The sequence below is a fragment of the Triticum dicoccoides genome, unplaced genomic scaffold (genome assembly GCF_002162155.2).
Source record: "Triticum dicoccoides isolate Atlit2015 ecotype Zavitan unplaced genomic scaffold, WEW_v2.0 scaffold170042, whole genome shotgun sequence".
Classification (NCBI taxonomy): domain Eukaryota; kingdom Viridiplantae; phylum Streptophyta; class Magnoliopsida; order Poales; family Poaceae; genus Triticum; species Triticum dicoccoides.
The window spans coordinates 1-6,935 of NW_021220938.1; the positions used below are offsets into that span (position 1 = coordinate 1).

Sequence of the window (6,935 nt, forward strand, 5' to 3'; positions counted from 1 at the left end):
CCCCCCCAAAAAAGGTTGGCATCGCCCGCACCCTAATCCCCATTTTCTCATCAATCCTTTCTCCTCTTGACCTAAAAAGCCTGATGATGAAAAGTCGAAGGAAGTCTACTGATGACCAAATCCCACATGAGTGAAACATGGACAAGAGCCACTAATTTTCACGCTATCATTCTCATGTCGCTCTATCGCACTCCCCGATACATCCGAAACACCAGATCTATTCTTCCCAATTTGACGCGCTTTCTATTTACAAAATAGCTTGCTTGAGAAAATATTGGTTAAAGATCTAGCAATCATACCAGAGGACTCCCCACCTTGTCCTAGGGTGATTTGTAGATCTGCGGATTTGCGCCGCTAGAGTTCTAACCTTGTGAGAATTATGACTATGAGGTGTGGCGGCGGAAGGATGTTGAGAGCTTCGCTCTAGGGTTATGGTGGGAGACATCAAATAGGTGTCACCGCTTGGATTTATATATATTGTGACCCATGTGGCGATGTGTGGCGTCTTATACACATATGGCTGGTTTTGAGGCCAATATTAAATGAATGTAACAGTTTAGCATCTTTTTTATTGCTATCTAGAAAAGGTACATGGCATGTGTTTGGGTAAAATATGTATAGTTAGAAATATTCACAAAATTTATGACTGAGGACGATCTCTATTTTTCCTTCTTGCAAACCGTAGGCCACCCTCACGAAGCGTGCAACCTCCTTTGAGCCATCCCTCACGAAGCAAGAAAGTTCCGATGAAAAGACTGCACTGCTTGACCATTTTCCTAAATCCATGCACATTTTTCACATTCATAACCATTTTTCTAAAATTCATGATTATTTTGTAAACATTGCATGTACAAGTCTAAACATTGCGCGCCGGTCGAGAGGAGGAAATTGCTGGTTAGTTAATTCCTTCCCTCTTTATACTTATTTATTGCTGGTTTCCCCATCATTCAGAGTAACTACATAGATACAATTGCTGAAGTCTAAATCTTGTTACATTCTAGTACGTGCTGCTGATTTCTACGGCGCACATTTGAGGATTGCATAGTCAGTGGCATTTCCAGTGCGCACATTTCGAGCTACAAATAAAGACTTGAAACCTACGAAACAAACCCAGGTCCAACACCAAACACATTGTACAAGTCAGAGAGTGTATCACACAGTACAAGTGCAAGATTATAAACTGAAGTTTTGCAGGGATTTCTACAGCTAATATAGTCCAGATGACAAACCCATCATGCAAACAATTAAAACTAATTTGTTGTAACTGCAGAAAATGCTCAAATTATTCAGGGAAAGACCATCCTCATTATTACAGTCCAGAAGAAATATAGTATTACAAGATTATAAACAATACTGAAGTCTTACATTTACCACAATAGTTTGACAATAGCAAAGTCATAAATGCATCAGAAGAGATAGACATCTTCATTTTTTATTTAGATAGAGGTACAAACAAGGAACACATATAACATATGCTTCTGGTCTGGAGATCTAGCTTGGGCACCCTGGTTAATATTCCAGACCTCTCATTCAATAGGTTGCAGCACAAACACTGCCTCCTTCAGAGAAATTTGTTATTCTTCATCTGTGTTCTTTGCGAAGCTTGCCCACTTCACAATCACAAATACATAGACTTGATCGTACACCTCGTCGAAGAGCCGGAAATAAGCAATTCTCCATGTCTTCTTGAACAGCAGTACACAAAACACCATCCAGAGCCCCACCACAAATCCCAGGACAAGACCAAAATAAAAGGTTAGTGGCTCAAATTCTTTCTTGCTGCTTTCGAGATCGCCATGGATGGAAGGATCATTTCCTTGGCAATTCTTGTGGACAGGAGGCCCACAAAGTCCACTGTTGCCGATGTACATAAGTGACTGGTTGTCCAAATTGAGGATATCAAGTTGGGGGCCAAATGGTATCCTTCCAGACAAACTATTGTAGGACAGGTTCATGTAGCTCAGAGATGTCAGATTTGACAAGCTCGATGGGATTTCACCAGAAAGCTTGTTCTGAGAGAGGTCGAGAGAAACCAGTGACTGCATGGCGCCAATCATGTTTGGAATTTGTCCACTCAATTGGTTCGATGATAAATTCAAATTCATTAGTGCAGCAAGCGAAGTGATGTCTGTAGGAATTTCACCAGTCAAGGAGTTGCATGATAAATCAATGCTCACTAAATAGGCAAGTGTTCTATGATATATAAGTTGTTGTCCTTTTGTATTTACTGACAATATTTGTCCTAAGCTATCAGCTTGAATTCCGATATTACCTAATCTGGTTTCATGTTCAGTAACTTCAACCATGTACATTGATTGTAATGTTGACATAAATGTTAGGTTCGACAGATGCCCAGGTATTGCACCAGAGAAATTGTTGCCTGATAGATCCAAGTATTGAAGATGCCCCAGCTTTGTTATGTCAACTGGAATATTATCAGAAAATTTGTTGTGGCTCAGTACAAGAAAACGTAAATTGACCAGGTTTCCTATCCATTTAGGTAACTTTCCAGAGAACTTATTCCATGACAGATCCAAGAACTGCAGACCTGTGTTATTCTGCAAAAATGCTGGGATTTTTCCTGATAAACTGTTGTTGCTGAGTATAAGATGTTCTATTTTGTTGAAGTGAAAACATTTAGGAACTTCGCCCTCCAAAGTATTGTTCGACATATCCAGATACTTTAGTTGTTCCAATTTGCAAATAGATTTTGGAATGTAGCCACCAATTTGATTTGAATGCATAGACAATACTTCAAGTCGTGGTGCTCCAAGGTTTGATGGTATTGTTTCTGAAAATGTATTGTTGGAGATGTCTAACAGGGTGATATTTGTTGGCAACGTAGGTATTGGTCCAGTAAGCCGGTTTGAACTGAGATGGAGTTCTTCAAAAGCCATGCTAAGCATATGTGCTGGCAAGCTGCCACTTATTTGGTTGTTAGAGATGTCCAGATATGTGGCATTTGAAAATGCAGACCAAAACCAATCAGGAATCTCGTCCTTTAGAACGTTGTTTGAAATGTCAAGTGCATTGGTTTTGAACCACCGAAGCCCAGGTGGAAATAGAGGACCCATCTGGCAAGATTCAAACAATGCAGACTCCAACTTAAAGGGAGCGCGCCAATCTGAATTCAGTACAATCTTCAAATTGTTGAAAGACAAGTCTATATACTTTAAACTTGTTAGATTTGCAAAGTGTTCTTCCGTGATTGCACCAGTAAAGCTATTGTTCCATAGGTGCAGATCAATCAGATTAATAAGAGAACCTATTTCAATGGGTACATTCCCATTGAGATGATTGCTGGAGAGGTCTAGGTAGGTCAGGCTAGTTGAATGCATAAGCTCTGGTGGTATACTTCCGATGAGGTGATTCTTGCTGAGTTCAAGGGCGGCTAGCCATGTCAAATTCCCAAGTTGTGGTGGTATAGGTCCAGCAATTTTGTTTCCTGAGAGGTAAAGACCAGTTAAATACCTCAAATTCCCAAACTCGGCCGGTATAGTACTCCCATTGAGGTTGTTACGGCTTATATCCAAAGAAGTCAAAGTGGTAAGGCACCGAGTTCAGTTGGTATACTTCCAGTGAGGTAATTGTTGGAGAGGTCAAGGGAGGTTAGACGTGTCAAATTCCCAAGCTGTGCTGGTATAGGTCCTACAAGGCTGTTCATGGAGAGACTTAGTATGCTCAACCCGCTGAAGTCACTAATAAAGTTTGGCAAAGTTCCGGTGATATTATTGTCAACTAAATGAATTGCCTGCAGTTTTTTCCTTGTGCATTGTGGCAGACTCTCCATCAACACTTCTATGTCTCCATTTATATCATTATATGAGAGGTCAAGGGTTTCCAAACTGCAAAGATTCTTATAGTATCCTGTCATCATCAGGTTTGTGTTCTCATTGCGTGAAATATCAAGGACTTGAAGGAACGTCATGTTTCCTAGTGTGTCAGGGAACTGGCCGGATAATATATTATCCCCAAGATCAAGGTACTTAAGGCTTGTTGCTTTCCAAAACCAGCCAGATCCAAGTGAGTGCTCAAAGTAATTACTGGAAAGGTCAAGCTTCTCAAGTTTTGTGAGATTGAGGTGCGGAAGTGATTGGTTTGCACTATCAAGTGAACAGGAAGAAAGCTCAATAACTCTCAGAGGTGGAATCATATTCAGGGTATGAGGCCAGTCAGCTATCCCTGAGAGATTTACTCCACTCATGCTAAGGACCTTTAGGAAAGGTAGCTTCTTTAACCAGGTGATGTCCTTTGAGTACATCCCAGAATCAACATGTTGGCCAAGGTCAAGATACTGCAACTTTGAGAGATTACCAAGCTGAGAAGGCACTCTACCGGTAAATGGTATGGCAGAGATGTTAAGGTATCTCAAGTTCCCGATGGAACCCAATAAATGAGGAATTTGGCTATTTGTCCCTAGTAAACAGTTCCAGCTAAGGTCCAGGTGTTCTAGATGCTTCAAGGAAAGCAGAGAGGGACTTATCTTGCCGAACAAAGCACCGGCACCAGGATATGCATGATAGCAGCCATAGGCGGCGAGCGCCACATTCGGATTGCGAAGGTGAAGCTTGATGATATGGCCTGTTTGGTTGCTGCAACTGATGCCTCTCCACCGGCAGCAGTACTGTCCTTGCCACGAGTCGAGGAGGTTGGTGTTGTTGCTTGTAATGCCCTCTTTGAAGGAGAGCAAGGCGGCCCTCTCGGCAGGGATGCAGCCGCCGCCATGGGCATGCTGATGCTGGGGTTGTAGTGCACCATTTGTGAAGAATGGAAATATGATAAGGCTGATGAGAATGAGCAAGAGATTGGTTGTGCGAGGCATGCTGGAAGAACGAGCTTCTAGTTGGGGAAGAAGAGCATGTATACTAGAGTATGCTACAGGCTGGATTTATTTAGTATTTAGGTTCATAGAAGAGCCATACTACCAGAGATGTTTGGCCAGAATATCTAGACTCACGGAGTCTGCGGTCCAAGTACCCGTCCTTCAGGGAATTGAATCAAGTCTGGTTCATACAAATTTGTGGCCAGAGTGTGATGGGAGTCACCGGCCACTCGACTAGTTGCCTGACTGCAACCACACGGTACTGTCAAAATCACTCAATTCTGTTGTATCTGAAGCGTGCACGGTGGAGTCAATTTTGTTGTATATGTGGCGTGCCCTCTGGAGCAGGGCTGGTTACTGTTCCTAATCTGACGCTTTTTTTGTTTACAATTTCGTTGGAAATCTATAGTTTTTAACTTCCAACTGTTACGTTAGTCTAGTTGCCCCTGTTCTATTTTTTCAGTTAGTTTTCTGAATAACTCTGAAACGTGTTGTGTACACGCTCAGGTTCAGTTTAGACAGGTTAGTGTCAGGCTAGTTTCTTCAGACTTAGTCATAGTTTCCTTTGTTTGTTGTAATCGTGGGCATTGCAAGTTGCGAGTTTGTTACACAGAGAATAAAAGGAAGAAACGAAAAGACGCAAAGATTACGCTCGCAAAACTCTGTCTCCTCACTATTTTTACTGTTCGTCAGTATTCTTCAGAGTTGAGACTGAATCCACCCAACGGGCTGCTCTAACACAAACAACATATAAGAGCAGAATGAACGGATTGAAAAGTGTCCAAGTAGCACAAAATGACATACTTTAGTCTGTAGCCCCAACGGTATCTGTCCGGATTTCGAACCGTGCTCAAAATCACAAGCAGAAGAAAGGAAAGCTGGCAAAAGAAAGAACCGTGAGTTGCCGCATTGCATGTAACATTCATGCAACTGTTAGTGAGTGCTAGAACATGGATGGCGCTTGGCAACTTACTTGATGGCATATTTAAGCAGGCCTCTCCCTCCCAACTGTTAGTGAAGCCTGAAATTTGGAAGGGTCCTGTTTGGAGAAACATCAAGAATCTGATCTGTGGAGCACTCCCAAGTCACAAGTTCATCAAAATGCAAGGTCTTTCTGGCTAATGAAAGGAGTTACTGCACCACTGGCTTGTGGTGAGCTGTCTTCGTGTTGCATATGGATGTGCAGATTTCTCTCCTTGATCTACTAGGCTCTGAGCTATATTTATATGTTTCTACTATGAGGAACTTGTAGTCAAGTTACAGTAAGTACCAGGCTTGATGATGGCTCCCGAACAAATGATTATTGACCAGTACAGTATTTCCTTTTATGTTTATATAAACTGTTTGTTAGATGATTGTTTTGCCAATTTGGACCGTTTGTTAATTATTCTTGTTCAAAGATTAAGCATGGCCATTTCTGACGGTAGATTTTCTGAATATGAAACAGGCAGCGAATATGATACATCGTTTTGCTACACTGATGGTTTTTTCTTCCTTGCAGTCAGCAAACATTTTATTGCGGCCAAAAAGAAAAAAATTTGAGATATGTTGTGGGTACCTTATCCACGTTGGTTCCATACACAACCACACAGCTCGTAGAAGCTGGTCCTGTCAGCACTGTCTAGCAAGACTGAAGATGCCTCAAGTGTCGAATCTGGCGGCTGTCCGGCATAGATCGTTTCGTTACACTGTTACCGTTAAGGCGCTGCCATCGTTAGTCACTTAAGCTAGTTGCTTAACTTGATTCTACCTGTAAAGAGGCTGTCCGGCATACATATCAAAGCAAAGGAAAGTAGATCCCTTCAACACTTGGATCAACAACAACTTATAATCCTTTCATGGAATCTCTCTAAAATTTATTCTTGTTCATAGCCAGAATAGTTGGATCTTCAAGTCAGAAGCTTTGCATTTTAGTCCCCCTTTAACACAATTTACATAAATACATCACAAGGGACCTTTAATCTCCTAATGTTAGCAAAAACTGAAGTTTTATAGACCTTTTCCTTTTCCAACCTTGTAACTGTTTGTACATAATTGAAAAAAATACCATAGAACGGTTGTTCTACGGTCAGGGCCTCAAGAAAAAAAATTACACAATAAAGCAAAAAAAAAA

At 41.4% G+C, this 6,935-nt stretch overlaps 1 pseudogene; it reads right to left on the reverse strand.

Moving 5' to 3' along the window:
* Nucleotides 1-1,285: 1,285 nt before the first annotated feature.
* LOC119344480 lies at nucleotides 1,286-4,857 on the reverse strand (annotated as a pseudogene).
* Between the last annotated feature and the right edge of the window lie 2,078 nt (nucleotides 4,858-6,935).